At 43.2% G+C, this 7,691-nt stretch overlaps 1 long non-coding RNA gene across 1 annotated transcript; it reads left to right on the top strand.

Annotated features, from left to right (window-relative positions):
* Positions 1–1,840: 1,840 nt before the first annotated feature.
* Positions 1,841–3,546, top strand: LOC146027238 (uncharacterized). The gene is made up of 3 exons (XR_014454722.1): positions 1,841–2,083; positions 3,101–3,213; positions 3,377–3,546. It is a non-coding gene; the product is annotated as an uncharacterized LOC146027238 (long non-coding RNA).
* The last annotated feature ends 4,145 nt before the right edge of the window (positions 3,547–7,691 follow it).

The following is a 7,691-nucleotide window of genomic DNA, read 5'->3' as shown; positions in this document are numbered from 1 at the left end:
TAGTTTAACAAGACAATGTGTATCGGAGTTATACATAAGATATCAACAGCTGAAAATATCATAGATCTATTAAAACTTTAAGGTTAAGAAACATGTCTCAAAGAATAAAAATAATGTAAAATGAGCGTAGTATAAATTTCCATATCTTGGTTAGTACTCCTTATATTACTAGTAGGCACTCAGGGTGACATTTATTATAGATCGATGTTGGGTTTTTGGCGATTTTTATCTCAAAACCGGCCGTTTTTTTCATTTTTTTCCCAAATCGACTATTTAATGGGTGGCGATTTGCGGCATAAATCGCACTTTTTGCCGCTAATTCGCACTTTCTGAAGTGCCGATTTACAACATCGCATCCAGATGTTTTCCCATTGAAAAAGATACAAATCGCTAATTTAATGTCTGCCGCATTTGGAAATCGGCAGCAAAATGCGATTTTTTTCCCCCCCAAAAAATAGACCAAGTAGAGGGTGGCGATTTGCTTAAAATCGCCAGCGTTTGAGCGTAGAAACGGTTAAATCTCTCACAGGTGACCCACATAGCACTTACTAACTCCCCTACATATACCCCCACATGATTATGGACACCTGTGAGGCTGTTTGAGATGGAGATTTTGCAGAGTGGACTGGAGGTGCTAGTGTGTGAGCTGGGGCATTTGGAGGAGCTACGCAGGAGGGATGATGCTGCCCACCAGATCCAGGTACCCCGACCACTCCGTGCTTCTCGTCGGTACCGTGCTAGGGTGTACCTGGACTCCCTCTCTGATCAGCAGGTGGTGGACATGTTTAGGTTGAACCGACAGAACCTGTTGAACTTATATGAGCAGATTGAGAGATGATTTGGACCCTTGTGGGGGGCCAACTATGCAGTGTCTCTGCTGCAGAAATTAATGTGTGCCCTCCACTTGTTTGCCACAGGCTCCACTCAGTCTGTGAGCTCATGGGCTTGGGGGTGTCACAAGCCACTTTCTCTAAACATTTTTCTCAAGTGTTAAATGCATTAAAGAAGCTGTGGCGCACATATATCACATTCCCACATTGTGAGTCCGAGTGGCAGGACCTGAAGGTGGCATTCTATCGGCTCTTAGCATTTCCAAATGTGCTGGGAGCCATAGCCTGCACCCACATTGGGATTCGGGCCCCGCACGTGAGGGAGCATGTCTATGTGAATCGCAGGGGCAGACATTCCCTCAATGTGCAGGTGGTCTGCGATGCCAACCTCAGAATTCTCAGTGTGGTTGCAGGCTATCCCGGGAACTGCCATGATGCCTATATCCTGCGGCACTCAGCGCTCTGGGACCGTTTCCACAACCACACCATGCCAGAGGGCTGGCTACTTGGTAAGTCACTTACCACTGTTTACATGATGTTTGCTTACCTATGTCTTTCCCTTTAACATCCATGTTTGTAACCTTCTATTCAAGAGTCATTTCTGTTGTAATTGTTTATACCAGCCCAAACAATATAGGATAGGCTGCTACTATTATGTGCAAATTACCCACATGATATGTGACCACACAAATCCCTTTACATGTTAGGGGACTCAGGATATGGCTCATGACACCTCTGTGGAACCCACAAAGCCCTGCACAGCACCGCTACAATGCTGCACATATTGCTACCCGCAATGTAGTGGAACGCACCTTTGGGGTGCTGAAAAGCAGATTTCGGTGTTTGGACAGGTCAGCAGGTACACTGCTATACCACCCTGACAAAGTGGTTTTGGTTGTCCAGGCTTGCTGCATGCTGCATAACATAGCTTTGGGTCAACCAAATTATGTAGATGTGGCCACTGCAGCAGTTGTGCAGGAAGCTCAAACTACTGATGTTGTAGTGCGAAGTACACGGAGGGGGGATGTGGTTCGTACACAGATGATCCTGCAGCATTTCATAGGTATTTTTTGTGTGTACACAATGAATAGTAAAGGGGAACCTGTAACACACATACATTGTTAACATTACATTTTTCCCTGTCCATGTTAATTGCCCAGAAGCAGACCAACAATAATGGCCAACACCTGCAAGCTACCCCACCGCAGCATACTTTATGCCTGGCAACATGATAACACCTATAACAATGTCAAGTAAGTACTGTAGTTTTCTGTGTGTAAAAATGTTTGCAAATACAAATTAACATAGGCTTAATGGATGGAGGTGACATGGATCATTGATCTGAGGTGGTTGAAATGTAGCAAAACAAGTGGCGCCTACATACAGTATGCAATTCCCAATGCTTATCCCCTTCAAATGTGACTTTTTCCTTAAAATTCCATGACAAATAAGCACACACAACCCAAAGTCCCGTGTCTGCTAAAATGTCACTAGTTGACAATACATAATAGAACAGTGTGGGTAATCATTTGTAAAGAATGATAACAAGTTTGCTGGATGCAAATAATTTTTACTTGCTGAAACATTTAGGCATAGCCCATACCATATAAAAATTTTACATGAGCATTCACTGCATGAGTGAAGGAAAAAAAGAAAGAACATGATACACATGTAAATGCAAACAACATTATTCATTTTTGAATACAGGCCGGGTATTAGCACCCTTACCACTAGTGGCACCACCACCCCTAGTACAGACACTACGCCGTGGGGGAGTAGTTGGGGACCCACTCATGGGTGTGGAGGACACACTACTACTTTGGGTAGATTTGGTTTGGTGCTGACCTAACAAACTAGTTGCACTGAGGCTTAGTTGCGTTTGTAGGGACATCAACGCAGTTGTTTGCCCATTAATAGCTTGGGTCTGTTCAACCATATTGGCATTTAGTGCTCTAAAATTAGTAGTTTGGCCCTGAATGGCTTGGCCAATTTCTGTTAAGCGTGTCTAATGTGGAGACAAGACGAATTTGTGTCCCTACATTAGCACGCACACTTTGAGAAATTCGTCTCATTTGCAGAGCTATGTTTCTAGTTGGGTGGTCTGCACCGCCATAAAAGCTATTTGTTTCCCCTTGAAAAGATGGATGGATTGCTCCAACTCCTCCGCACTAGTTGGGGGGGGTGTTGGTGGCTGCAATGATTGGGGGCTGCTGCCTATGTGACTGTGTATAGGGGGGCCTCATTGACTGGGTGTGCTTGGTTTTGTGCAGGTTCCAACGATGGCACCGTCTCAAGGATGATTTCACTCATGTCGTCCATATTTTGCATGGGATTCGTAGGTTCAGGCATCGGTTGTGAAAGTCCTACAAATGAGAAAAGAGTGGTAAGTATGCTATGCAGATTGGTGTATGGTGGGTCATGTTACCTTAGTTGGAATGGTTAGGTGTTGCTCATGCATTATGCATTGGCACAGGCTACTGTGGTGGGGACAGCCATGTGTGAAATGTGCAATGTGTTTGTGTAACAGTATGATATCTCACCTGCAGACTGGACATTGTGAACAATCGGATGTGGCTGATGTTGCTCAACAGCAGGCTGGGACTCCAGAGATGGAGCTGTTTGAAAGAAGAAGACATTTTCCATAATGATCATTTGCACCTAACTGGCACTTTTTCAAATATGCTGATAAAAACTTTACCAAAATCAAACTTTTTTACTCTGATATGATTAAATAAGGAATGTGAAGACTTTGAACTGAAGTGGTTATTTCAGTATTTTGACTGTGAACGATATTTTTAATCCACTTGATAATAACAGGAAAGACCAGCAGATTACACATGTAAAAGTGACTGTAAAGTGCTTTTCCAACTACCCAGAGGATTGATATGGATTAACATTTAATTATTAGATGAAGTAGAAGAAAAATAACACACACACCAATGTAAATACACAGAGGGCAGTATTCAATGAGAAAAATTCGCCCTGTTTTATGGCGAATTTGTGCTTTTTTTGCCTTGGACGGAGCATTTTGCTCTCCAAAAGCGAGCAACCCTATTCGAAATATTCGCCGTCTTTCTAAGTGATTTTCGCCGTCTCTTGCCGTGTAGCAATTCTCCATCTTTTTCATGGAGAGCTGGAATGTGAACTTTTAAACTAAAAGTTTTTTTTTTTTTAATTTTGGTGTCAAAAAATCAGGATTTTTTTTCTGTGAAGGGGCATGTTATTTTTATTCATGTGCATATTGTGCATATAGCACATGAATATATATTTAATTTAAAAATATATATTTAAAAAAAAAAAAAAAATTTTTTACACAGAGCAGCCAGCAGGGGGCCGGAGCGCTCGAGCCGCTCATTAGATATTCATATATTCACTGCATCCGATCATTACATATGCACGATCGGGTGCAGTGAATACTGGGTCCCCCGCTGGCTATAGGGGGGGGCAGCTTGTGCTGCCTGGGTCCCGGGGAGCCCCCTCCCCTCCACATATGTTCTGGGGCATCCAGGGAGACTTTAATCTCCCTGGCTGCCACCGTCCCACGGCTCCCTGCCAGCTCCCTGCCGCGGACGCTCAACCGCTGCAGGGGTTAAGACTCGCCGCGAGTGGCGGCGAGTCTTAACCACATTGAATAGAGTGAGCAGGAGTGGCAGCGAGCCCTCCGGAACACGGCGAGTGCATGGCGAGAGAAAAAATCTCTCGCCATGCACGGCGAATTTTTCACATTGAATACTGCCCACAGACATATTTTATTAAAATCACACTTTACCTTTCTTGCACAATTCTTTATTTTTAACATATTTCACTGAAGTCAAATATATTTTATTAAAATTTATTAAGTTACATTTTATTATATTTTCTACTTAGTGCACCAGAAACAGACATCCTTCTATTCTCTTTTCTTGTATCCCATTAACCTAAATGTTTGAGGCTGCACCCCCTCAATAAAACCATCAACCTTTACCAAGTACACATAACAGAGGGGTTCTCTTTCCTAAAACACATGAAAAGATAATTAGTCCTGGTGCGGTAGCCCTCTTTTTGCACTCATACTAAATCCAGGTATAGTGAGCAGCAGAGCTGATTCTACCAGAGGTCATGCCATGCAGCACACACCTGTGGCCAATGTTTAGGTCAATTTCATATAGTCTAGGCATCAGCATATAAATTTGCTATAAATGTACAAAAATGCCCACTGCCTTGGACAGATGTTAATGGTCTTTCTTAAATATTTAGCATCTGTTTAGCCTGGTGAAGTAATATAGTGGAGATAGAGTAGAAGGTAATAACGCAACAGCCAATCAACTATGTTTGATAATGACAGGAATTGATTGTCTGGTGCATTATCCCCTTCTACTTTATCTCTTCTCCAGGCTTAATACATCTTCCCCACAAAAGAGATCCTGCACCCTTGAAAACATTACTATTTTTATCTGAAAAAGCAAGTGCATTCTCTTAACAAAGATTTGCCAGTGTAGATACACAGGTGGTAGTGCCAGATTAAGCCTGGGGCACTTTAGACAGGGGGGCCCCCTTTGCACTTTACTGGCTGCAGACTGCATGGGAGAAAATTACACTGTCAAAACACAGAGTAAAGGCAGTATAAACTTGGTCAATGGGTAACTGCAGGGCATATATATGTGTATATATATATATATATATATATATGTAGTCCTGTGGCGGCACTCCACATAAGCATAGGTAGGTAAGATGAAATAAGCTGGTGCCCTCCGTGGAGACAGTCGCAACTGTCTAATATAGAGTCCAGGGGGTGCGGCGGCACTCAGAATCAAAATAAAACGCAGAGGCAGATGTGTACCAACGGTTTCGAAGCCTTAGCTTCTTTATCAAGGTGTCATAGAGAACACCTTGATAAAGAAGCTAAGGCTTCGAAACCGTTGGTACACATCTGCCTCTGCGTTTTATTTTGATTCTGAGTGCCGCCGCACCCCCTGGACTCTATATATATATATATATATATATATATATATATATATATATATATATATATAACAACAGGCATGTAGATGGCACTCTCAAGATTGTACAAATTCTGCGCGGCGGCAGCAAGGATGAAATAAATGAATCAACACAGGCTTGTGTGTCAACGTTTCGGGCAAAGCCCTTTATCAAGACATGATAAAGGGCTTTGCCCGAAACGTTGACACACAAGCCTGTGTTGATTCATTTATTTCATCCTTGCTGCCGCCGCGCAGAATTTGTACAATCTTGAGAGTGCCATCTACATGCCTCCTGTTACATCTTTTCTTCGAAAAACGGAAAGGCACCTCAAGTATTTGCACCTATAAGGAAGAGTGCCGGGACCCCCTTGTCATATATATATATATATATATATATATATATATATATATATATATATAGTCTTTCTCCAATTGCATAGGGCATGCAAAAGATAGGACCAGCACATCCAGTAAATGTAATAAGGCAGTTTTAATGACAATAAGCAAACATGGTACTCATCTGTTCAGACAGGCAAAGGCAGCTTAATCCAACTGTAAGCAGCATGACAATATAGCCACAGAGCCAAGCATGTCCCCTGACGGGCCGTTTCGGCGCTCATGCGCCTTTCTCAAAGGGTAATCACAACTGCAAGGGTCTAGATGGTACTTTTAAGGCAGTGGGCTGTACCAATACTCACCTATGGCAGGTACACCACCACGACGTCCCGTTCTGTGCCACCGTCTGCATCCCGCCGTCACACCCGTCCACAGCGTCATCCTCCTCTATCTGGAACCAAAGAACCGGAAGGGGAACCGGAAGGGGAACCTACGGAGCGGTCACAGGGTGCGGGGTGCCATACAGACTGGCGCACGGACCGGAAGTGGTCAGTGATGCGTCCCCGTTACCAAGGTAACCCGATACCTTCCACGTCCAGAAACAAATATATAAATAAACATGAATGTATCGCAACCAATGGAGCTATATTAAACACTTTCATACGCCGTGCTTATGCTTCTCAAACCATATCCAGGTATTTCTTTCACTTAATAGCACAAATTCATAATTATGCACAGCTCCATTAGGGTTGCAACAAGACAAAAAATAAATACAAACAGGACAAAGGAAACCTATAAAAAACATCTATTGGCAGGACAGAAAAACAAGATAAGTAGGACTGTTTACACATAGGCCTCAGATCATATTATGATCCAAATGGCACCATCAGGTATCACCACTCTAAATCTAGATAAAAATAGACATGTTGATTTCTTCGTTAAGTCCGTGCGGGGCCAGTGACCGTAGATTATATATCCACTGGCTCTCACGCTTCATGAGTCTCTTGTGTCGATCACCCCCTCTCCTCAATGGGGGGATATGATCGATGGGCATAAATTTAAATTCACTCATCTTGTGTCCCAAGTTGGCGTAGTGCCTTGCGACAGGAGGGGTAGTGTTCTCAACTTTTAATAGTGCTTTCTTCACAGAGGATCTGTGGGCTGCGATCCTTTCTTTTAATGTGCGCACGGTTTTACCCACATAGACTTTCTGACATGGGCACAAAACAATATATACGACGTATCTTGTGTTGCAATCCATGCGATGTCTAATATCATACGTACGACCTGTCTGAACATGCTGCCAGCTGCTGCCTGTAATTATATGTTTGCAATTGACGCACCCCGGGCATCTGAAAGAACCTTTTCTGCTACTAAGCCACGTTTCAGCCCTATCCACTCTGGGACTGATGTCTGAATAGACTAAATGCTGCTTAATGTTCTGGCTCCGTTTGTAGCAGAACATCGGGGGTTTCTTGCACATATCCCCTATTGTGGGGTCCGTGCTAAGGATGTGCCAATGTGTCATCATAGCTGACCGCAATTTGCCAGACGTAATCGAGTA

This window comes from Crinia signifera, chromosome 1 (genome assembly GCF_055691185.1).
Source record: "Crinia signifera chromosome 1, ASM5569118v1, whole genome shotgun sequence".
NCBI lineage: Eukaryota > Metazoa > Chordata > Amphibia > Anura > Myobatrachidae > Crinia > Crinia signifera.
Note: the sequence above shows the minus strand (reverse complement) of the source record. Positions and strands in the feature narration are given on the sequence as shown.